We start from the raw sequence: 25,227 nt of genomic DNA on the forward strand, positions 1-25,227 counted from the left end.
AATTTGCGGTGGATTAGCGGCGGGCGGCGGAATCTTGCCGCAGTTAAGTTCCCGCCGCTAATCCGATGCTAAATGTTTGCGGCAGATTAGCGGCGGAAACTTAATGGTGGAAAGATTCCGCTGCTAATTCCACTGGTAAAGCAGAATTTTTTAGTAGTGAATTTTATGAAGCTGTATCGACTGTAAAATCGCAATCTTCTAGCCAAAAAAACAATTGAAACTTTCGTTATTCCGTTAATATCAAGTTTCTACTTTACTTCGTCCCTATGAAAAATAGATCTGGCCAAACTTTCACGGGGGAGTTATAAATTTTGTTTTGAAATGCTCAAATGTCAAATGTGGCTGCCATGCAACTTATAAACATGAAGAAGCGCAAGATGGACGCTCTAAGTAAGTTCGATCTTGAAACCCTTAGCTCCATGATTACTGTCCATATAGTTCCATCAAATGTATTTTGCGGTATTTTCAGTTAGATCAAGTTCAACAGATCATTTCAAATTAGTTCATATTATTGATACATATTAATTAATAATTAAGATTCTTTTTAAAAAATAAAATAATTACTTAATAATTGTAAAGGGTATTTCAAGATGCGAAAATTTTATTAGAGTTGTTTATATATTTGTAAAATTAATTTTAGTACCATATATTTAAAATATATTATTATTAAAAATTTAATATAAAAATATGGTTATTAAAAATTGAATATATCAATTTTAGTTATAAGGTAAAATAATATATTATCTTTGTACTTTATAATCTTATTTAATTCATAAATTTTTATAATAAAATTTGGCTTTATATTCCACCAAAATTTTGGTGCAATACACAGGTTATCGCCTAGTTCTTATTAAGCTTTGTGTCGTTACTACGTTCATTGAGATAAAAAAAAATAATTTCTCATTGTATATTTTGGCTTTTAACCAACATCCTTAATCAAATATCGTTTATAAATGGACTTTACTTATAATGCGAAGATACGACAATGAAATATACACTTAAAATTCAGTAAAGACGAAATAAATATTAGCACAAATAATAGGAGGGTTGGTGAATCTGAAGATGTAATTAGCTAATCTAAGTTATCACTATTTAATTAAAAAGAAAATGAAAATAAGAGATAGGGACTGCTTCTCTTCTCATATACTCAGGTTCCAATATGACTTCAGGACGGTAAAATTAAAAGTAAATCCTCTGACTAGGCTAAACATAATGTAAACTAGTTGCGTAGCCCGCACATTGGTGGCGTCAATTTTATTGAAATATCATCGATTGAAAAAAAAAAGTTTCAAGAATTAACGTGAGAAGAAATGGGAAAAGAATATGAATAAGAACTGTTTCGGAATTGTAAAGGATTAGTGGGAAAAGAGTCCGAGGAAGAAGAGAGTCAAAGATGATTTAATGGTAGAGAGTTTAAATTTAATGTGACAGGTAGTTTTCATGTCATCTTCTCCTCACACAAAAGCTTACATAATAGCTCATCCTTTAATGAACGAAAAATTCTCATGAAAATAGTCCGAATTTCATGATATATAGATTAGGTGTGGCTTCGCACATTACGCGGATGTTAGTAATAATAGAATTTCATTGATTTGATATTTTGGATAAAATTGAAAAAAAAGGGAAAAAATTCAAATATATGTAAATTTTAAAAACAATCTTAAAATATCTCCAAATAAAATGCAAAAGTATTTCATATTTATCACGAATCGAATTTTTTTTTAAGATAAATATTAGGATATATTACCAAAAAGAACCTAAATTTTCCAAAAATTTCAGGTTTTATCTTAAATTTTATTTTGTAACATAAAAAACCACATATTTTCGAAATGTCTCATAAATGACCTACTATTACAACTTCCATTAATTTCCGTCCATTTTCCTACGTGGGCGTTATGAGACCCACCATATTTACTCATCATCCCATCATTCTCTCCACCACTTACATTAAGAAAATTTAAATTTACAAAAATTTCTTAGTTTTGTCTTAAATTATATTTTGTAATTATAAAAACTATAAGTTTTCAAAATGTCTCAGAAATAACCTCAACGGCAAATAACAAGAAACATTTGACATCAATTGAAGCCCGATATGGTTATTTTGTCATGTATTTGTGTATATAAAACCAATGAAAGAGCTAAACATATGCAGACCAAGCAACCTTAGAGGCAATCCAGGAAAGAATTGAAACATATAGGTCATGAAAGAGCATAAAGTAATGAATGGATTATCATTGTACTCAAGATTCATATTTTGCTTCTCGGGTTAATATTCTTTCTCCAATGTCAGCCCAGGGATTGGTGTTTCGGGATAAAATTTACGACTTTTATGATCACATCAACAATTCAGCAAAACAGGGGTTTCAATCGTGGATCTCTCGCAAAACAAAGAGGTTACGATCGTTTCTTGTTATCCTTGAGGCTATTTCCGAGACATTATGAAAATATGTGATTTTTTTCTATTCAAAACAAATTTAGGACAAAATTGAGAATGTTTTTGAAAACTTGGGTTTTTTTCTGAAGGGTAGAGAAAATGACAAGATGATATGTAAATCAGGTGGGTTCCATAGTGTCCACTTAGGTAGAGGGACGAAAATTATAACGAAATTTGTGACAAGAGGTCATTTCCGAGACAGTTAAAATATGTGATTTTTTAATATGAAATAAGAATTTGGACAAAAATTGAAAATTTTCTGAAAATTTAGTTTTTTTTTTAATTTATCCTAATTAATATGTATAATCATTATGGTGGAGCAGTAAATGAGCAACTCAAACATGAGTTGACGGTATTAAAGTTTGTACGGCGTTTGCTCATTACGCTTTCCCACTTTTGAATATTATAATCAATAATAATTGATGACTTGCTATTAGGACAAGTTCAGTCTAATTATAAATACCAACTTGGCATTTACTTGCCCACTGAAAAAGAAAACAAAGAAGCTCCAACTAGAGTTCTTTTTTACCGGTTACTGCAATCAATATATGGACAAAGCTTTTGCAATAGGCTAATCTTTCTTGGGTTAGCCAGTTGGCCCAGGCAAACTGGACCCATCACATTCAATCATTAATTTTCTTTTTTTTTAGCCTACAAATTATATTTGAAATAACTAACTATTGTTGCTCTTAAATAAAATCTCGAATTCAAATTTTTTTAAGAAAAATATTGAGTTCAAATTTTATGAATGAAGAAAATTCTTATTTGAAAGAGTTTTATTCCTGAGTGAGTCGACTTGGTTCGAACTAAATTAGTCAGGATCGTCAAATTTCTAAACACTAGGCTACAAAATATATATATATATATATATATACATACATATATATCTAAATCATAAATAAATATTATATATAAAAATATGACAAATTTATCAAATTTTCAATATTTTGAAAATGTTATTATACACTTATGACTTTTTTTTGCACATTTTCACTATATTTAATATTTCTATTCATTGCTCATTTTCGACGCTTTATTACCTCAATTTCTCTCAATAGAATTAACTATTCATCACATGTATATTTGTTCTATTATTATTTCATAACGATTTATACTTTCAAATTTTCATTACACCATATGTTCGTTTTCAACGTCTGTTGTCCTAACGGGTTCATACATTATTTGTCTCATTGCTATGAATCATGCAATTGTTTTAAAAATTTCTTGTTTTCCCAATTTTTGTTCTAAAAAATACTCGTATCTTTTGTAAATTTTTGCCTTTTATTCACCCACTTTTGGTGTACTTTGTTAATATGACTTTTTATGACATATTTTCAAATCTCTATTCATCGCTCATTCTTAACATCCATTGCCTCACATGTTCTATCATCCTTAGCCGAGTTAAACTTTTTACATCTCTTCTAAAGTACAACCATTCCAAAAGTGTTTCTCCAACTTCTTTTTCCTTTTTCGCCCTTGATAATTTAATAATATCACTATTTTACCATTTACTCAAATAATACGAATGTTACTAAACATCACATCTTTTCAATAGCATGCATCATTTCATTTGTTTTAATAGAAAAACTAATTTTTGTGTATTGTTTCTCACGACATTTCGAGTTTAAGGTACCATTTTATACTTTTTCACTATAAAAACTACCTAAGATGCTCTTTTTCATATTATTCACTTTGACTAACGCATCAAATATGAAATAACTTCTTCATTTAATGCTCATGGTTTCTCTCTCCATTTTCCTATTTACATTTGTATCTTTTCTATTTTCTCTTTCGATTTTTAATTTCTTCTCCTTTTGATTATTCTTACTCTTTGACTTTGTTGATTGTTAGAAAAAAAAATTCACATATTCTCTTTCTTTGACCATAATCTTTTTATTTTTTTCATTTTTCGAAAAACCAACTTATACCTATTCTTTCTCTTGATATTTCGATTTCAATGCACCATTTCATACTTTTTCACTATAAAAACTACGTAGTATGCTCTTTCCCATAATTATTTACTTTGACGAATGTATCAAATATGAAATAACTTCTCCATTCAACGCTCACGGTTCCTGTCTCTTGTTTCCTATTTACATTTGTATCGATGGATTTTCAAAATTTATCTTAAGAATTTTTAAAATTATTTTATATTTTTTGACAAATCTTTCAAAATTTATATAAATTTATTTTTTTAAAAATCAAGACATTATATCATCGGTAATTTAATTTTAATGTCTCAATCAAATTTTTTAGAGGATTGTGTGGATACAAAACTACGCATTTGGGAGATTAAAAAAGAAAGAAAGAGAAGAAGAGTTTTAAAAAAAACAAATATCATATCATTAATTTTTTTATTTAATTTTGTTTTCTCTTATCTCAGGTTTCATCTTCTATCCCTATTCTTATTCTCTTCTTTTTCTTTTGTCTACAAACATTGATTTTCCGTTTTATCCATTGCCACTATAATGCCTGCCACCACTACTTGCCAACAATGTTGCACAAGCTTAAAGTTCTTATGCAATCAATGTCCTCCTTCACGAGCTCTAGGTACATTTTCATTCTTGCTTTTCAAGGGTACCTGTGTTTAAAGGGAGAGATAATTTGCTTCCAATGTAAATTAATATCAACTATCAATACAACTTATATGTTTGCAAATGAAATTAAATTTATTTTTGTGCCTTAGGTGGGATCTGAAGTATATTGTTTGTTTCTTTTTTATATTATTTGCTCAATATAAATTATAATATAAATATGAATTACTAAAATAAATTTATATATACATAAAATCGGTTCCGATCAACTTCCTCCAATTTTCTTTCTTTAAAACACAAAACCCAACCTGAGGTCTTTAATTTTTGAAATTTTTCAGTTGATTTGAGTCTGATTTTTTATGAATTTTCGAGTTATGGGCAATACTATTCGTGAAAATAACGTTTCTATTAATTATTTTGGAAACTCCTATTAAAAATTTAGATTCGTTTCTCTATTTTTCTTAAGTTATTCTATTGAAACAACAGATCCAGTCAAGAAAATATATCAACTAAAAAAATTTCTTGAAATAAGTTATTTTTAAATTGCATTAATTTTATTTTATTTAATTATTTCCGATATTTTAATCGCACTTATCAAATTTTTATTATTCATACACTAGATTTTGCCTAATGTGAAGAAAACATAGTTTAAAACGTTGCCTCTGTATTTTCATCATTATATGCAATTTGTAATCCTACATAGTTGTGCTATTATTAAAAAATTGAAAAAACTAAGATGAAAATTGAAAAAAGTAATGTTTTTAGAGAAAGAAAAGAAAACTAACTTAGGTTAAGATATAGAGTGGGGGCTGAAGAGAAATAAGTAAAAAGTAGAGCGGAAGATGACCCACGTGTGAATTGACGAGGGAGCAATATAGCGTATATCATTTTAAAATTTGAGAAGTTTTATAGTTTTATTCTTGGCTTCAATTTTACTTTTTTTCAATAGAGTAAACAATAATGGGGGACAATTTCATAAAATTGTACAAAAGTTGATACATATATTTAGATATAACGATTTGTGATTAGATAAAATGAAACTAGACAATATAATATCTGAGTTGCATGGAAAATTTGTTGCGGATAAAAAGTTAAATTGTATTTCCAAAAATTATAAGAATATTGGTAATATTAAAAGTAAGTAGATAATTTATGATTTTACCTTATTTTATAGATATATATAGAATAAATGACTAAATCATAAAATAATTTACTTAAGTGAATGTATTATATATATAAATGCCGAAAAATGCTTTCTAGACGCCTCCGTTTGCAAATTTTCAGCTTGTAGTTATTTGTCTCTTCGCATGCTCGAAACATTTTATTGATCTATCTCCGCCAATTAATTCCCTTTCAAGTATATTGTGTTCCCGCCACCATTTAATAACCCTCAGCTCATGGTTAATTCCACCCTTCCAAAAGAAGGGGAAGAAAAAAAGCAACCCCAATCCAAGCTTTCCAAAAAATTTTAGCCGAATGTTGTTATCCCCATAACATCCAGGGTTCGGTGTGCTCCATCCTACAATGCCCAAGGTTTGGTCAACTCCATCCCTTGCTAATTCAGAGAGGACGGAAGCTAGAGAACAAACGTTAGCCTTTTTCTAACATCTTCACCTCGTGATTGAGTGACATTTCAACTACTCGACCATAATTACTATAATTAATTATTATATTGAAAAATGAAATGAGCTTCTCGATTTTGAAGAGATGAAAAAAAGTATTTTTTGAAAAAAATAATTTTCCAAAAAGTTGAATAAATTAAAACATTACTCCATAAAATTTAAATATTATAAACTCAGAGGAAAAGGTCTATAAATAAATCAAAATATTTCTCCAATAAAAGTTTAATAAGTTCAATTTTATTAATTTTTTACACTCGCGTGCAACAAACGGGTCTGAACCTAGTATAAATTAATTTCAAGTCAACGAATCACATTTCATCTAATGGAAAAAAAGGAGATCAATATTTGTAGCTAACTATGTCTATGTACAGGTTGGATTGGGAGCGGAAATAAAGGAGAATTCTTTAGGGAAAAAAAAGGTGGTCTTCAAATTTGAATTCATTGTACTTGTGAATAATAGCCATGTTTATATGATTTTTTAGCATGCAAACAATTGAATTATATAAAAAGAAAAGACTTTTCATATCTCGAGATGCCCTCTATTATTGTCGAGTAAATATTTAATTTTTAAGAAATAATAGTAATAGGTAATTAAACATGTACCAGTAACGTCAGTAGTTAGAAACAATTCGTTGAACTAGATCGAATTGAAAAATGTGGTAAAAACTATTTAATGGAATCATAAATGCATACATTGTGAAACTAAGGAATTGCCAATCTAACTAAGATAGCACATCCACATATTGCGCTTCAATTTTTGTATATTATAATTGGTTTTACTTCATTCGTTTTATTTTAATGTAATGAATCATGTAAAGTATATTTGTCGGCACATGACTTAAAAGTGAGATTAGTAGCCCGGCTTGGAATCAAATTGGAGTCGTCATTACATCATTTAATTTGGTCAGTAAATACCTAAGTCTCTAATTGGGTCAAGATACTAACCATTAGGGACTTTATTTTGACTTGGTTTTGAACCAAAAGTCTAGATTTGGAAGTTTTGTTACAGTACCAACATCTGTAAGCGAGGATGTTGCCCAAAATCGATACCCTCCTAGATTTTTAATTCCTAATACTTGTTTTAATTTTGTTCAATTGTTTCGTCCTAGAAGTCTCGGGTCATATTCGCATATACATTCAAGTATCAATATACAATTAACAACTGCACCGAAAAAAAAAATACAATTAACAACTCTTGTACGTTACACTGGTACCCGTACATCCATCCAAACCTAACGTCCATGCATTCATCCATATATCATATATGTCGTTCATTCACGTCCATCCATCCATGGGCCTCCAATGGGCTTTTAATAGGGCACCCACATTTACATGGGCCAAGTGGGCCTAGAAGATGGGCCTAAGACCCTAAAATGAGAAAGTGGACTTAAGGCTCTTAACCTAGGAAAATCTATTCAATTTTTTCTTAGTCTATTAATTTTATTCACTATCTTATCATTTTTCACAGTTTTTACCAATTCATTAAGTCGTGTACATATGATTACCAATTGATTCCAAAAATTCTAAAGAATGTTCCTAATCCCTCAATGTCAAGATGAATTTCAATTTAGGTCCTAGGACTCTTAAGTGGGTTTATTATCCCGAAACCCACGAATTATATACCAAATATAAGTTATTAACATATTTCATTCCAACTGATCAATTATCATACAAATCGGACACTTATTCAAATAATCCCAATTTTTAATCAATTAAGGACTTAAATCACGATTATATCCTGACTCTACGAGTCCTATCTTCAAGAACACTAGGACCCTTGTTTTAAGTGTGTGTCTAATTCCCAAGACCCATGATTTAGTGTCGAATATAAATGAATTAACCGATTCGAACTCAATTATTAATAAACACATAATTGACACTCAAACAAGGAAAATCCTTCTAGGCCACATGCAAACAGACGCCAAGAATCATACATTTCATTTTTTTGATGTCATTTTAGCCAATTAAACCCATTTGACCTCCAATTACTCATGGCCGAGACGTAGCCGTCATCACAGAGCCAATATCTTCATCTTTTAAGGCCATGTGGACTAATTAATCCCTTCAGACATCAACTCCCCTAATGGCCGAGAGCTAGACATTCAATTTCAAGCAATTTCAATCATTTCCAGTTAGCCAATTTAACATCAAATACCTCTCGGTCACCCAATATATGTCAAGAGCCGAGAGCTAAACCAAGCAAATCGAAGCCTAATCTAATCAAATCTAGTATTACGTAAATTACGGGATTTGTTCCTGATTTGTTCCCGATATTTACTCTCAGATTTGTACAACTTATTTGGTTAGGATAGATTTCCCATTTATTATTTTTCCTTAGAGACGTTAGCGTAGATACGACTTCTTCTACAAGCTTATACGACGTCTTCTACAAGTTTCTACAAGCCATGTGCATGTATATGTGAAAGAGTATTGGTCTGAATGAATTTAGCTTTGAGCTCAGCAAATATTGACATGGTATCATAGAGACGGTCTTGCAGCTGACCGGTCTATTTGTGTTGATCGTAATTCATCGGTCTCCGATGACGAAGGACATGAAGGGTGGGCAGATGGGCGCTGGGACATCCATCTCATTGGTGTACGGGATAGGTCTGTACGATGGACCCTGGGTTCAGCTGATTTCATGCATACTGAATGGAAGGAACTACTGCGAATGGATCTACGCACCAAGAATAAACTTGGTTTCCCGGACGGGGACTGGGAAGAAGCCTGAGGCAGCCGATCCACTTACTGAACGGTGGACTATCTGCAATTCGATACTGGTTACATGGATTTTTAACCATTTGGAGAAGGACCTGCATGCAATCGTGTACCATGTGGAGGATGCCAAAGCTCTCTGGGATGATCTCCGAGAGCGTCATTCTCAAGGTAACAAGACTAGAGTATTTCAAATCAAAACTGACATTTGCATGGTGCGACAGGGGGGTCTCTTTGTCAGGGATTATTATGCGAAATTAAAAGCTTTGTGGGATGAATTGGAGAACTACATCGAGGTCCCGACTTGTACCTGTGATGCTGCTAACCAAATCGTGGCACAAAGGGAGAAGGAGAAGTGCTATCAATTCCTTGTGGGACTCAACCCGGAGCATGCCACATCAGTTCCCACCACTCTCAGCAAGGATCCCACGCCGAGCGTCAACAAAGTTTTCTCTATGGTGGCCCACGAGGAGGCGCAATGTGCTGTTGCTCACAAGCAGGAAAGCAACTCGGAGAATATGGCATTCGTGGCAAAGGCAGCACTGGGCACTCGGCCTGACACAGCGAGGCGTGATACAACTAGCAGGCACCCGGCCCAACACAGGGAGGCGTGATGCAAGGAGCAGACCCATTTGTGATTGCTGCGAGAAGCCTGGCCAAGTAAAGGCCGCGTGCCATCAGCTGCACGGACCACCAGGCTCTCAAGGAAATTCAGCTGGTCAAAAATGGACTCGGACGGGCGGTCCAGCACCAAGGCAGCAGCGTTGGAACATTTGCGGGCCTGGAAATCAGCTCGGGCTTGGTCAGCAGCCCAAGCAGTGGAATCAGAAATGGGCCCAGTCTGGAGACCCAGCCCAGCAGCGGCAGAACCAGTGGTACAATTGTGCACTAATCATAATTGTACTGTCTCGTATGTCTCGGATTTTTTACTTATTCAGGACCAACTATCAAGGAGGATCCTTAGAATGGATGAGCTCCACGGGAGGTATGGCTTTCGCGACGCGTCAGGAATGCAACTCCGGCTTTGCGGGCAGAAAAGGCAGAGGGGCGTGATTTATGGCATAAAAGGCTCTGGTATCCTTCACGTGAAGATAGAGTTGAGCGTACTGCGTTATCCTTAAGGAATAGAATATGTTTGTTTGCAAGCAAAACAAACTCGTTAAGCTTTTCCTAAGTATCAATAAAGCATATTACCCATTTCAATTTGTGCATTGTGATCTCTGGTGTCCTTATATAGGACACCGTCCCTTTTGGGTGCATACTATTTTCTCACTGCTGTGGACGACTATATTTGAAGTGTTTGGCTCTATTTCTTACGTGACAAAACAGAACCTTGACGTTGTTCGGTTGGTTTTTGTAAGTTGGTGCAGAACTAATTCTCTCAATCGATTAAGATTGTCCGGAGTGATAACGGGTTGAAATTTCTATCTCGAGATTTGCATAAATTTTTTTCTTGATAATAGTGTTATTCATCAGACTTCCTACGTCAACACACCCTAGAAGAATGGAAGAACGCCATACTGTTGACATGGCTCAGGCACCTCTTTTCCAAGCCTCGTTACCTGCCAAATTCTGAGGAGAGAGTGTTATCACTGCGGCTCATTTAATTAATTGCACCCCAACTCCAATTTTAACAGGCAAACTCCCGTATCAAGCCCTATTTGGCAAACCACTCGATTTTGCCCATTTATGACTTTTTGGGAGTTTTTGCCATGTTCATACCTGTAAGCACATCGTTTCGATCCAGGCTAGGATTATCCTTCAAGGAGTACGTCAAATCAGAGAACCGACTAAGCACATGAGGATTGCCTGTAAGAAGACGAACTATCGAGAATAAACAGATAAGTCCTTGAGTACTAAGTATTTAATTTTAACTATCTGTGCCTATCATAGTTGTCAAAATCGCGATTCGAAACGTAGAAACATACGATTTTATGATTCGAAGGGATGGCACCGATTTCAATTCCATGGCATGAGTCGGGAAGCTAGGATCACGGCTAAATCGGAACAAAAATCACATATTCAGGCCAATTCTGCAATTCCGGATTTAGCCTAGAGTCTGGCCAAGCCCAGCCCATTAGTCTTGAGCCCAATCCTTTTTTTTTCCTCCCCCTTTCTTCTTCACCAGTCGGCTTTTCCTCCTTCTAGTGACCAGTCTTCCCCTCTTTTTCTATCAACGAATTTCCCTAACTTTGCTCCGATTGCTCCATGCTTTACTTTGCCAAAAGCTTCGTAATACTGTGAGCGATCTAAACTTCGACCAAAGAACTACTTCGAGTTGGAGCTTCGACCAGGTACCTTCTTCGACCATCCATTTTTTATTTTTCTATCAACGATTCTACTTCATTTTTCTGATGAGAGCGATGTTTGGTGCTTCACTATGAAAAGGCTTCTTGCTCTGCCTAAGCTCTAATTCAACCATCCCTAACCCTTCTTCCTTCCCTAGTCCGCCATTGCCGCTGCCATTAACTTCCCTCCGGTTCATGTTTGCTCAATCAAGTGAAGAAGAAGGTTCCCCTACGGTGGTCTCAAGCTGAAGTCGAGTTAGGAGCTATCGTCTTGCTTCTGGCAAAGCTTCTTCTACTTTGCTTGGTCTGATGGTGAATTACCAAGCAGAAGGTATGTCAAGTTTTCGAGCAGCTCTTTCAACTGCAGGCTAAGAAGAAATTTCAGTTGTTCCAAAGAGAAAGTTTGCTTCATCATTGCCTCGTGATAATAATTCTAGCACACTTATGTTAACTTTTTATTTCAGGAATTTGAGTTATGATTTGGATCTTGAATTTCGATAATTTGTAATGATATCTTGTACTTTTATAACTTATTATTGGTTTGTTAGTTTGTGGTCTTTATTTGAATGAACAAAGATTGATTTTTTCTACTCAGGAAAGTGTGCTACATATATATATATATATATATGTTTTTTTTAATTGCAGGTAAAATCTTACGATTCATGATTCGATTCTATAATTCACGGTTTCACGACCCTCGACCAATTCTAGATAGAATCGTGATTCTGACAACGTTGGTGCCTATTTTCCAAATTTATACGAGTTCCTTGGCAATATTTCTTTCTCCGGGGACGCATGTGTAAAATGGATTTCAAATTATGACGCTCACTCTTTGAAGACCTTGTCTTAAACCCAATTACTCATATTTTTCATGTAAAAAGGCACGATAAATTTTCTATGGTTAAAACTCTTTGATTCATATATGTTGTCCAATTAGGTAAGGGCTCGAGACGGAGAAATAAATATTCTAACGTAATGAAAATATTCATGTCGGGGTGGTCCCTAATTAATATTTTTTTTCTAAACCCGAGGATATTTTCTGATAATTTTTCTACGTTCAAATGTGCTTTAAAATCCTGAAATGGGTGAAAATGTGATGTTTTTGAAAGTTTAGGGGCAGGAATGTTACGGTGTGTTTGGTTTTAGAGTTAAGTAGAGTTGAGTTTTGATTTTAATTGATTTGTAATTATTGTATTGTTGAATTATGAGAAAATGTGTAAAAAAGTAATGAATAGTTGAGAAAAAGTAATGATTGTATTGTTGAATTGTGAAAAAAAAATTAATGGATTGTTGATAGAATTTAGTATTAAAAATTGAATTGAATTGTTAAAAAAAATTAAAAGGGAAAAGTAATAATTGTGTTGTTGACTTTTGTTGTATAGTGAATTTTAGTTAAAGTAAGAGTTAAAATTTTAAAAACACGATTGTAAAACCAAACAGAGAGTTATTTTTTCCCGACTAAACCATTTCAGTTTAGGTTCAAGTGGGCTCTCACCGAGGTGGATATTTAGGATAGAGGCGCGGTTTGCTCATGCATCCTTGTATGGAGGTGCAGGTACTAACCTCGTCGCGCGGTTGGTAGCCGCGCCTGCGGGCCAACTGTCATAACGGGCAGGTTCAGGTAGTTGAACCCATCCATGAACTGTCGGTATTTGCAAAACGCCCAACTCCCTTATGCTTATAAATAAGGGTTTATTTTTAGCATTAAAGAACTTTTAGCAATTTATGTGTTGAAACTCTATTAAATTAACCCCAAAATTCCTAATAACACTTATAGTTCATATATATTTAGTAGGATTTGAAGAGCTTGAACCCGGTTCCACTATTTTCGAGCCTGGGAGTCCGAACAATTGCACGGACTAAGGTGAGAAGGTCTTGAACCTCTGTCCAGAGCTGAGGCCAAGCTCTCTAACTCGTGTCTTGGTGATTATGGGCTTAATTAGCTTAAATACGTATAGATTAGATGACTAGGTTGGCAAATTGTGTGAATTAGAGCTTAATTAGGATTAATTGAGTAGTATCTTTTTTAATTAGGATCAAACTTGGCTAATTAATCTTGATTGTACTCTGGAAAAGACTAATTGCATGTTAATTGAGCTCGATCTTTGCTAATTGAGTTGATTTGTGTGTAATTAGGTGTAATTAGTTGTAATTAACTTGTACATGTGCTGCGTAGGTACCAATTAGGTTAAATCCTGTTTAATTACTCATGACAGTATTCTGGTCGTGTGATGATTTAGTCTAATTTGGGCTCAATTGGGTCTAATTAGGCTTAAATCGTGTGTAATTGGCTTAACCACGAACTTGACTATGAGTAATTAGGCTCAAATTAGCATAATTAGGTGAAATTAACATGAAACTAGGCTTCGTAGCATTCTGTAATTTTCTGTAAAATGGGCTTAGATGAGTCGTTTTTATGATCTGTTGCATGATTTGGCCTAATTGCGTGTAATTAGCTTCCTATTGTTCAAAACCTTGCTCAATTAGGTTTCATTAACCTTAATTAGCTCAAAATCGACCTTTTAAGCATGATGGAAAATTTTTGCTGAATTGATCCGAGAGTCGATTGATTGATTTAGGGGTCGGTTGCTTAATTAGGTTTAAATTATGTTGATTATTCATCCCCTTTCTGTAATAAGGCCTAATTGTGGTCATTTCTTGTAATTTTTTATTTAATTGATGCATGGAGCTCGTGAATGTATGAATAATTTGAGGGCCAAGCGGATTAGGGTCCAATTGAATCCGATTTTGCTTAATTAGAGGTAATTATATCAATTTAGGTGAAATTGACTTAATTAGGGTTTTCGCCTTAGGAATAGAATATAATCGGGTGTCTTCAGGCTTGATTAATGTTGATAACCGCTCTTGTGAGAGCTGGCCGAACTTGTACACATCCAATCGAGTCAAAATCGGTCAAATCGTATCATTAACATGTTAACTTGTAATAATTATGTATACTTGGCCTAATTCACGGGTTTGGGTTAATTAATGATTTAATTAGGAGTCTTAGGACCTACGAAGGTCTTCGTGACCTTAAGGGCGGGTCATTAGGACCTAGGATTCCCTAAACCGGATTAAAGCCAATCACTTAGTTTAATCAAACTAATAATTCGTGTTCTTATGTGAATTGAATAATTATGTATATTGACATGTGTCACGGGTTTAAGGGTAATCAACTAACTAAATAAGTCTTAGGATTCAAATTGAAGGCCAAATTAATCTTGAGAAATTATTATAACTTTTTGTAGAATTTTTGGGCATTAATTGGCTATTTCACATAAATATGGCCATGTTAATGAAATTAGGAAAAATCGGGAAATTGTGAATAAAATAAGTAAATGTAGGAAATAAACTTGGATTTTTCTAGGTTAGGACCCTAGGCCCATTTTCCACTTTTTGGGTCTTAGGCCCATTACTAGTCCCACTCAGCCCGTCGTGTGAATGTTTTGCATGAATGTGTGGCCCATGTACCTATGTTGGCCTGAAAGTACAACCTATTTACTTTGACCTAAAGGTATGGCCCGTTTCATTTTTCTTGACCCGACTGTGTGGCTCAGTATTCGATAGTTGGACTATGTAATTATATAAGCACGCGTATCGTGCGGAGTCTATAATTCATTTTTTAATTTCCTTGTACATTCGCAAATGTGGACTCGACCCTAGGATTTAATAAACTCGACTTTAACAAATAAAAAGTGTTAGAACTATTAGGAGCTTAGGAATGTACCGAAAATTCGAGTTATTGATTTGCAGGCATCTAATCTCGTAATAAAGCCTCTGGACTCATTTCTCTAGTTAGAAAGACCGAGTCAAATTTAAGTCTTTAGGCAATTAGTATTATGACCTCGTAGATATTTAGGCGGCTCAACGGCCAAATAAAATGGCATAGTGGCATTCTAATCCCAATTGGGTCTCTGTCCATGTGGACTAACAAAACACTCAAGTTGGTGGTAGAGGCCTAAAAACCACGCCATGTGACAGCTCGACGACTCAGCTGAGAATCTACAAGAGGGCTTGGGCCCAAAATCCCCAGTTCTTAAAAAATTCTAACACGGACTTTGTATGATTAACCCTTTGAGTGCGCAATTTAAATTAGCACTACATATAAAAAAATTTTAAAAAAAGTTCTGGTCGACCCAGGACCAATGTTAGAAACCTTACTAGGATTAGACAAGGAGGCTTAGTACGGGTACGCCCGTATGAGCGTTCTCATCGGAAATGGTCATGAATGACTCCCGCTCGACTTGAAAAATCTAATGACCCCCCCCCCCTTTGGGACTCTTGGAAACTATGGGCTGGGGACCTACAAGTATAGGTAGCACCCAACCGTATAAAACCGTAAGCCCATCATGCATATTCTTCTATTGTATGCTTTTGGGTGTGCTTATTTAAATCACTTACTAGTGTAAATGGTAGATGATAGAAAATTCTTTTGTATCTTTTTTTTTTTGGAGTAGATATAAATGTGATATCTTTTCTTTATCTCTTACACATGACATGGTTTTCAAATAAAACCTCAAGTATTAGTTAGATTCCCTTGACTATTAAGTTGATCATAGCCACATGCGACCAAAATTTAGAGAGATGACTGGGGCAATAAAAATAATCTCTCATGGTGGGATGAATGATGGAATTAGAGACAAATGTGATCATTGTCTCGATTTGAATACAAATGTCACGCCCTTACAAAGACTTGAATGTCAAGTGCAGAGCGGGGGAAGATACAGTGAGATGCGACTCACCATACTCAAGAACCACCCAAGGTCACGTAAGTTGTGGGATGAAGCTTAGTGGGATTATTTCAAGAAAATCATCACTCCTTTCCAAAACCAATGAGATTTTTACCAAAGGAATCATACTAATACTTCGAGAAGACTTTTCTCATGTATTCCTATGCCATTTCCGTATAATGATTCGTTGTTTTCTCAATTTTTTCTTTTTGAAGGTAAAAGGAAAAAGGAAGGAGTAAGAAGAAGACCCCATCTACTGGCTCCGCACCATTATTGGACGAGATCTAAAGCAAGGATGGCATTAGAGCAGCGTAATGTATACCACGTCTTGGAGGATCCTCCATCACTCGAGGCATTGAGCTCTAAAGAAAGGATTGCTTGCCTAGAGCAAGCTTTGACGGGGCTGAATGGTAATATGGAGCACTTCTTGGCACTACTCGAAGCTTAAGCTATCGCAGCTGTGCGCACCCGAATTTCATCTCGTCGGGGCACGCATTCACGTGCCTATGCAACGCGGCTTGGGAGTGTCCACATTCCCGGGGACGCGCGATGGACGCACATGAGAAGGAGTCACCACTACATGTTTACGACCCGAAGGTTGAGGGCCGATGAGTTGCTCGGGTCTAGGGTATGGGATACACCTAGTATGCTAAGGCAATGGTTTGTATGGAACCAGAAATTTCGAATTCGGGGGTTTTATTACATGTGGGCCTATATCCCACACGCCCTTTCGGTACTCTAGCTTGCTAGGCTTGCCATTTTATTTATTTACCGCATGATATAGGGTTGCAATTGACTCGCCCGTTTTGACACCTTAAATTTGAAGAAACACTCGAACCGTCCACTTTTCGACCGGGATTATTACATGAATAAATGTACAACATAAACCCTTACATTGTTCTCTCGAATAAATATAAAAATACAATACATGGATCCCGGTTGGCTCACATTTAGCCAAATATTCCACTCTGACTCACCGTGTGTTTGAGAAAAGACCGAAACTAAAATTAAGGCGACGCGGGCTCAGAAAGCCGGGGGTCGGGTCCAATCGAACCGACGGGTAGCAAGAGGGTCGGTTGACCCTCGAGATGGCTGTGGGATCGGTCGAGCTCCCGGGCGATTGTCAAGTCACGATTCACGCACCCAATCCGAGTCGTCTTTCACTTAGACACTACTCGGAGTGAAGTAGTGACTCGAGGCTAGACCCCATGCCGCACTCGGGACATACGCGCTCAATGTATGGGGGCGTCGGGCCCCGTGAACGAATGTTATGGGGCGTTGGACCCCGTGCAATGCGTATCCTAAAAGATCGGACTCGACCCACGAGAAAACAATAGAAAAACATATAAAAGCAGATAAAACAGATACAAACAGATAAGTTGTGTGTTAATATCAGATTTGCATGATTTATCAGGTTCGTGTGGATTTTGAAAAAAACAAAAATTCAAACACTACAACGCACAATCATAGACATGTTCAATCATGTTAATACTTAATTTGCCGATTTTAAATCCAAGTGATCGATTAAGCCGGTCTTGTTTGTTTAATCGATTTTATTCCTTAAAACCGAATGAACATGAGATTAATTCATATGGGTTCATTCTCACTTCAACAACCGATTTTAAATCCGATTCTTTGAAAATATTCAAATTCGTGTTCATATCGGTTTCTTTTCACACTCCCCATTTTCAAAAGTCGGGTTTAGGTATTAGACCGATTCATGCTATTTTCAATTGAGATACACATTTCACGTCATTATAATTCATGCAAGTATTGAATCGACAACACGATAATAACAAACAAATACGAAACCGCTATCGCCATAATCTCGAAAATTTCAAACAAACATTCGAGCATGCATAACAATATGAGATTTAACGGAATCGATAAAACGGCACCGGTTCATACCGAAACATGCATGAAAATCAGTCTGGCACCGCCTTATCACCCCACAATGCTTGAAAATTAAAAGACTTAATTCCTCTAAGGGTTTAGGGGGTGTTATACCTTCGCCTTGGAGTTGGAAATGATTCGGGAAATGTTTCGGAAAGGAAAGGAACAACTTCGGACAGTAGGGTCTCTGAGTGACCCGAGAAGGCTCAAACTCGCCTTAAGGAGGAAATCGGCTGGAGTGGGCTGTCGGGAGTGGTTCCAGCAAGTTGGCACGGTGGCTCTTGACTCCCAAGGGACCCCTGGACATGGCTATAGGTGATATTCAATGAGCCATGGTTTGATTTAACCTGAAAATAAGAAAGAAAACTGGTAAAGTATAGAGGAAACTCGGAAAAGAAAAGAGAGGAAAGGAAGCAGTTCACGCGACGATGCATAGTGGTTCACGGCTCTTGGATGGCCATGGAACGTTGCTGGAGATGGCTCATGGGTCTATGGGTCGTTGGTTGACCCGGCTTGGTCGTGGAAGGGATGAACTCGTCAGGAAACCGGGAAAACACCTAGGAACCGATTCTGAAAACTACTGGAACAGGATATTGGAGGCCTCAAATGGAGAAAATAACCTCACCAATGGACTCGGGAAGTCGAAAACTAGAAGGGTATGTAGTTTTTTTTGTGCTCGGGCTAAGACGGGATGAAGAAAATGCCTAGGAACTGGGAAAACTCGGGGGAGACCCGAATCTAGACCATGCTAGAATGGTGGGAAGGAGACCTTAAATAAAAAAACTAACACCATCAATGGACTCGGGAGATCGAAAATAGGTGGGATATGTGTTTTTTTTGGGGTTTGGGTGAAGGTGGATGGGTGCTTATCGGAAAACGACGTTTTTTCCAACAATAATGGTTTTTTCTTTGCTCTCTTCTATACAGCTCTAACCTGGACGAATTCTCTCTTTCTTCTACCCACTCTCCCTTCCCAAAGTTGCTGTAATTTTCTAAAAAAAATGAGGATCAATTGAGGGTGAAAAGCAAGAAGAGAAAGAGCGGTTTAGATTGGAAAATGATGCCAAAAACTGGGCAACTTCCCACGAACTTCCTTTTTTCTTTTTCTGCTAAACCTGGCCGAGTTTCTGCCTCCTATTCCTGCTGAAAACTTCTGAAATCAATGAGTAATGAATGAGGGAGAGAAGCAAGAAGGGAAGGATGGTCCAAGATCAGAAAATTGCACCGAAACGGGAAAACCGTTAATGAACTTCCTTCTTCACCTTTGCAGCTGCATTTGGCCGAATTCTTGGCCCTCTCTTGAATATTTTCTGCTGAATAATGAATGTGTAATGAATGAGGGAGAGTGGTAAGAAAGGAAGGATGATCCAAGATCGGAAAATTGCGCCAAAACGGGAAAACCATTAATGAACTTCCTCCTTTCTTCTGTTGAATGCATGTGGACGAATTTTCCTTCTTTTTGATTGATTTTTTCTGCTGAAATGAATGAGAAATGAATGAGGGAGATTGGTAAGAAAGGAAGGATGATCCAAGATCGGAAAATTGCGCCAAAACGGGAAAATCATTAATGAACTTCCTCCTTTCTTCTGCTGAATGTATGTGGACGAATTTTCCTTCTTTTTGATTGATTTTTTTTTCCTGCTGAAATGAATGGGAAAGAAGCAAGCTAAGAAGGTTATTTGATTGACAAGTAATGAATGTAAATTGAAGACCATTGAAAATCGGTTGAAAGGGAAAAGATTTGGCCATGAAGAGGAGAAATCAAGAGGGGAAACTTGGTTATTTTTACTGAAAATGGAAGAAGAATTCGATCATATAGTGTGGGAAAAGAGGGAAAGAAGGTTTTGGATGGCAAGCATTCAAGGAAGAAGAAAAATTGGAATAAATGTGTAAAAGGAGAAAGATGGGTCATGAAGGAAAGAAAAGGGGTTTAAATGGCAAACTTGAAAAGGAAAAAGTTGAGTTGGAAGTAGGGTTCAAGAATGGAAGAATAAGATCAAGAATGGAAAAGAAGTTAAAGTAGAATAAAAGGAGAAAAAGTAGCCAAATGTAAAATAAAATAGGAAAGGGGGGACTTGGAAGTAAGTTAATGGAAATATGGATGGAAATGTCGTAGATTAGGAAAGAATGGGATTAATTTACAAATGAAATAAAGAATGGGGCTAATTCGTGAAAAATAAGAGAATGGGGCCAATTTGTAAAGAATAGGGCTGGTTGGTAAATAATAAAAATAATGTGCTAGTTTGCAAATAATAAAAGAAAAAGGGCTAGATTGCAAATAAAGAAAGAGAATGGAGCTAATTTGCAAATAAAAAATGGAGAAGTTACCGTGAGTCCCGCATGGATTCAAGGGATGTTAGAGGAGTTTGGATCCCAATCAATTACAGATTCAAATTTCGTAACACAAAGGACAAGGTACTGTTGATATGTGTAAAAAGGTGATCCCGACAAGTATGATATTGGTTTATCATGACTTGATGCACTGGGAGCTTGGGAATCGGTTTTGCCCGGTTCGGGTGACCGAAGCAACATTAATTGATTCAATCGCCAGTTTGCATGTTTGTGCGCTGTACTGCTTGTTTGGGCATGATTTGTTATCCTTCCATAAACTTTCTAGGAGGCCTTGAGACCTTCCATTGTCATCATGCTTCTTGAGTCACTTGGTTGGCCCTGTCGATCTTGCCATGAATACTAAATTGATTTTGTTTGATTATCTTCGGTTGAAGCTCATATTATGACTCGGTTGGTTCAAGACTTTATTATAGCCGGTGGACTAAAATGGGATGCTGACAGTAGCTGCCACAACTGCCGCCCCTGCAATTCAAGCACCTCATACTCTTCAAGGAGTACTCCCGGTCAGCTACACTTCAGCCATCTTGGCACCGTCGACGGTTATGACCGTTTTGGCTCCAGCGATACTGGTTCTTCCTCTAGGTTTCTCTACGTCGATCCCGCTCACTACTGCTCCTCCAGTCTCGCTTGGCCCTTCAGAGCTTACGTTCATCCCGGCACCAGTCCCTTTTGTTTCGCCGCCGGCGTCCTTTGTGCTGACTGGTGTTTTAGCGTAGGGACTTGAACCGTTCTTCTTCCTAACTCCACTCTTTTCGCAATAGTTTTTCTTACCAAGCTCTACTAGCACCTGCAAATGTCCCTTCTTCCGCCGGCCCAAACTATAGAGCAGGTCCATCGGCCTTGCCCATTGCTGGCAGAATTGCCACTCAGGCCAAAATCGAAAAAGACCGCCGCCTTAAGAGGATAGAGGAGGCTATGAAGTTAATGCATGGATTGCGCCACTATGGAGGGTTAAGCTACGAGGACCTTTGCCTTTTCTCCCACGTGTCAAGACCGGAGAAGTTCAAAGTTCCAGAGTTTGAACAGTACGATGGGGCGGGGAATCCTATGATGCATCTACGCCTCTACTTGGCCAAATGGGTCCACACAATGAGAATATGAAGCTTATAATACAGACTTTCCAGAAGAGTCTGAAGGAAAATGCCTTGATATGGTTTGTCGGGCTCAAGTCTACCGATGTGACTTCTTGGGAAGAGTTAGCAAAGGCCTTTGTCAAGCACGGCACTTACAACACCAAGTTAGCGCCGACTCGCTTTGATTTGGAAGGGATGATAATGAAAGAGGGACAATCATCCCAAGAGTACATGAAGAAGTGGAGGGAAAAGACGGTTGACATAAATCCTCCATCCCGGAGATTGACCTCGTGCACATCTTCATCAATACTCTCAAGGAGTCATACTACTCGCATTTGATTGCTCATATTAATGCTCCATTCAATAACTTCAATCATGCCGGTGAGGTTGTAGAGTATGGCATCCGCTCATGATGGATCAATGGGCAACCAAGGATCCGAATCGGAGCCAAACCTCGGCATATCAGCCAGCTCAGGGGCCATATTAGCCAAGAGCACAATGCTAGAAGAGGCATTTCACCCATCTACCCATGCCTATATTCGAGTTTTATTAGATGATGTTACAAAAAGGTTGGATCGCTCCTGAGCCATGTCATGCCGATTATCGTGAGACTAATCCGAATCCCAATGCACGTTGTGAACGTCATATGGATGCCGCTGGATATTCCATGGAGAATTGTCCCAAACTTAAGCACAAGATTCAGGACTTCATTGACATTGGAAAGTTAAAGTTCAATGCGGTACAGCCGCCAAATGTCAACTTGAACCCATTATAGGCGCACACCTCGGGGTATGGGCCATCAGTCAACGTGATAGGCATGGTGGAGATAGGAGACCTGGACGATGAATTAATTGCTACCTTTGATCAGATCTTCATCGACTATGCCCCAATTGAGACTACCGTGAATACCTTTGTGATTTAACCTCTCGTTCCTTTTCCCTATGAGAGCAACAAGTGTGTGCCATGGGTCTATAAAGCTAAGATAGTGGGAGAGAACAAGAATAAAGAGGTGATAGGAGTATAAGAAAAAGTAATCCTTACACAGTACTGAGCTTTTGTGTTCTGGCCATCAATTCTTAGCCTTCTCGCTTTGACGATGGTGCCTTTTAAGGAAGTCTTGGCACTCACTGTGACTAGTGCCTTTTCAATCCTTTGAACCTCTTTAATGACTCCTTCAGATATCATATAGAGATAAAACAAGCCATCGCTTTTAATTTCTTCTCGTTTTGTCACTTTTTCTTATAAGCACCTCGTTCTGTCGCATGCTCAAGTTAATAAATGAGGTTGAAGTTTATGATCTTATTCAATTGTGAGTGAATAGAAATAAAGAGTTGTTATGGGAATCTCAATAATTATATGGGATCAAGTCAAAAACAAATCTTTCAGATTTAAGGATTGCATCTCTCACATAGACACTTGATTTTTGGCCTAGATGCCAAAAATAGATTGAGGTAAAAGAGTCCAATACACAAGTCGTGAGGTAGGTGGAATGAAAAACTAAGGTTGGAATGAGCTTTTATTGTGAGATTTTTTGGTGTCACAACCGCCTTATCTAAAAGAATGACCTTACAATACAAAATAGGGGCCCATGGCGACCATTTTTCGGACTTTGGGCGACGCTTTCAGGCATCAACAAAAGCCTCTTGACACTTCTCTCGAAGCTTTGGAAAGTGACACAGTAGGTTAGGGGTCGATTTATCCACCTTAAACAAGTTGTGCGCACCCGAATTTCGTCTCGTCGGGGCACGCATGCGAGCGCCTATGCAACGCAGCTTAGGAGTGTCCACCTTCCCGGGGACGCGTGACGGACGCACGTGAGAAGGAGTCGCCACTTGTCATTTTACGACCCGAAGGTCGAGGGCCGGCAAGTTACCCAGGTCTAGGGGTACGGGTTACACCTAAAATGTTAAGGCAATGGTCTGTACGGAACCGAAAATTCCGAATTCGGGGGTTCTATTACGTGTGGGCCTATATCCCACACGCCCTTTCGGTACTCTAACTTGTCTAAGCTTGCCATTTTAATTTAATTACCGCTTAATTAAGTTCCGCTCATCTTATGCGTTTTGACACCGTAAATTCAAAGAAACACTCTGACCGTCCACTCTCCGATCGGGATTTTACATGAATATATGTATAACATAAAATCTTACATTGTTCTCTCAAATAAATAAAAGACAAGCTACAATGACTAAATCCCGGTCGGTTCGCATTCGGCCATGATTTCACTCATGCTTACCGTATAGTTTTGGAAAGACCGAAAATTAAATTAAATGAGCACTCGGTGTATGGGGGTATTGGATCCTGTGATCGACGGTTATGGTCGTTGGACCCAGTGTGAATCGAGTCCTAAGGGATCAGGCTCGATTCGCATAACAATCAAGTGCAAAAGATGTAACAAGCAAGCTCAAATAAACAATCAATGGGGTTTTGTTATCGCCGAATTTACGTGAATTAACTGATTATTACCCGAGGTATCTTAGCATACAAATCCTACCTTAAAACAAGCAAAAAGGGGTGATAGATAGGGTATGTAGCATTCGGCATTATTTTAACGGACCCGACAAACGTGATGTCTATAGTCAAGTCTCGAATGTGTGGGTTGTTTTTAGATTATTTTGTATCGTGACAATATGGCTTTTACAGATTAAAAGTATTTTCACCTAAAACCCAAAAAACCTAACCCTCTAATTGACTATTGCCCATGTTTGATTTAAACCGAGTTTGTGATTAATTTGTTTTCCCATGTTTTGACCAATTTTATGCACAAGCCTACGCTAGGATCATGGTAGGACAAGAACCGGTAATCATGCCCTTGAATCGGTAAATATGTGTGTGCATGAAAATCAAGATTAAGTTGTACGTATCTCGGTGCTTTTGAAATTGTGAATTTTGAAAAGGGCATGACTAACAGTTCTTGAACTGTCGACGCGATTACAAATTATTAATCAATTCGTGTAATCCAATTAAAGAAATCAAGTGATTTAATTTAGCCAAATTTAACGTCCCGATTATCCCGTGTGTAGAATTTTAGGTTAATTAAAAAACTTGCCGAATGCTTTAGTCTACGGATTTCGAGCCGTCGAGATAGCCATTAGTTGACCGCCCGATAAACTCTAATTTCCGACATGGTCACATAATTACAAAAATGAAATATTTAAATGGGGCACATACATTGTCGGTGGGTGATCCAAGTAGAAAAGGGCCGGATATTTTTAGAAAATGTCCAGGGGACTGAATTGAACGATTTTAAAAGGGCAGTGACTGATTTGAAAATTCTAAAAAAATTTGGGGACTGATTTGAAAATTCTAAAAATATTGGGGACTGATCTGAAAATTCTAAAAAAATGGGGACTGTGTAAAACAAATTACTGAAAATGTCTTATGACATATTTGAAATGAATTTGAAAATCGGGACTGATCTGAAAACAAAAAAAATTGCCCCAGGACTAAACTGAAACAACTTGAAAAGTTCCTAGGGACTCTTGAAAATTCTGGGAATTCCAGGGCTGATTGGAAAATAGTAAAATGACCGGGGCTTTATTGAAAAGAATTTTTGAAATTCGGGGCAGATCTGAAAAGGGTGAAA

General features: G+C 37.0%; 2 long non-coding RNA genes across 2 annotated transcripts; both read left to right on the forward strand.

The window, feature by feature from the left end:
• Window positions 1-11,452: 11,452 nt before the first annotated feature.
• Window positions 11,453-12,183, forward strand: LOC116208880. The gene is made up of 2 exons (XR_004157149.1): window positions 11,453-11,599; window positions 11,752-12,183. It is a non-coding gene; the product is annotated as an uncharacterized LOC116208880 (long non-coding RNA).
• Window positions 12,184-14,942: 2,759 nt separating this feature from the next.
• Window positions 14,943-18,965, forward strand: LOC116207275. Its single transcript, XR_004156895.1, has 2 exons — window positions 14,943-16,361; window positions 16,539-18,965. It is a non-coding gene; the product is annotated as an uncharacterized LOC116207275 (long non-coding RNA).
• The last annotated feature ends 6,262 nt before the right edge of the window (window positions 18,966-25,227 follow it).

Source organism: Punica granatum, chromosome 5, assembly GCF_007655135.1.
Source record: "Punica granatum isolate Tunisia-2019 chromosome 5, ASM765513v2, whole genome shotgun sequence".
In the NCBI taxonomy this organism is placed as follows: Eukaryota; Viridiplantae; Streptophyta; class Magnoliopsida; order Myrtales; family Lythraceae; genus Punica; species Punica granatum.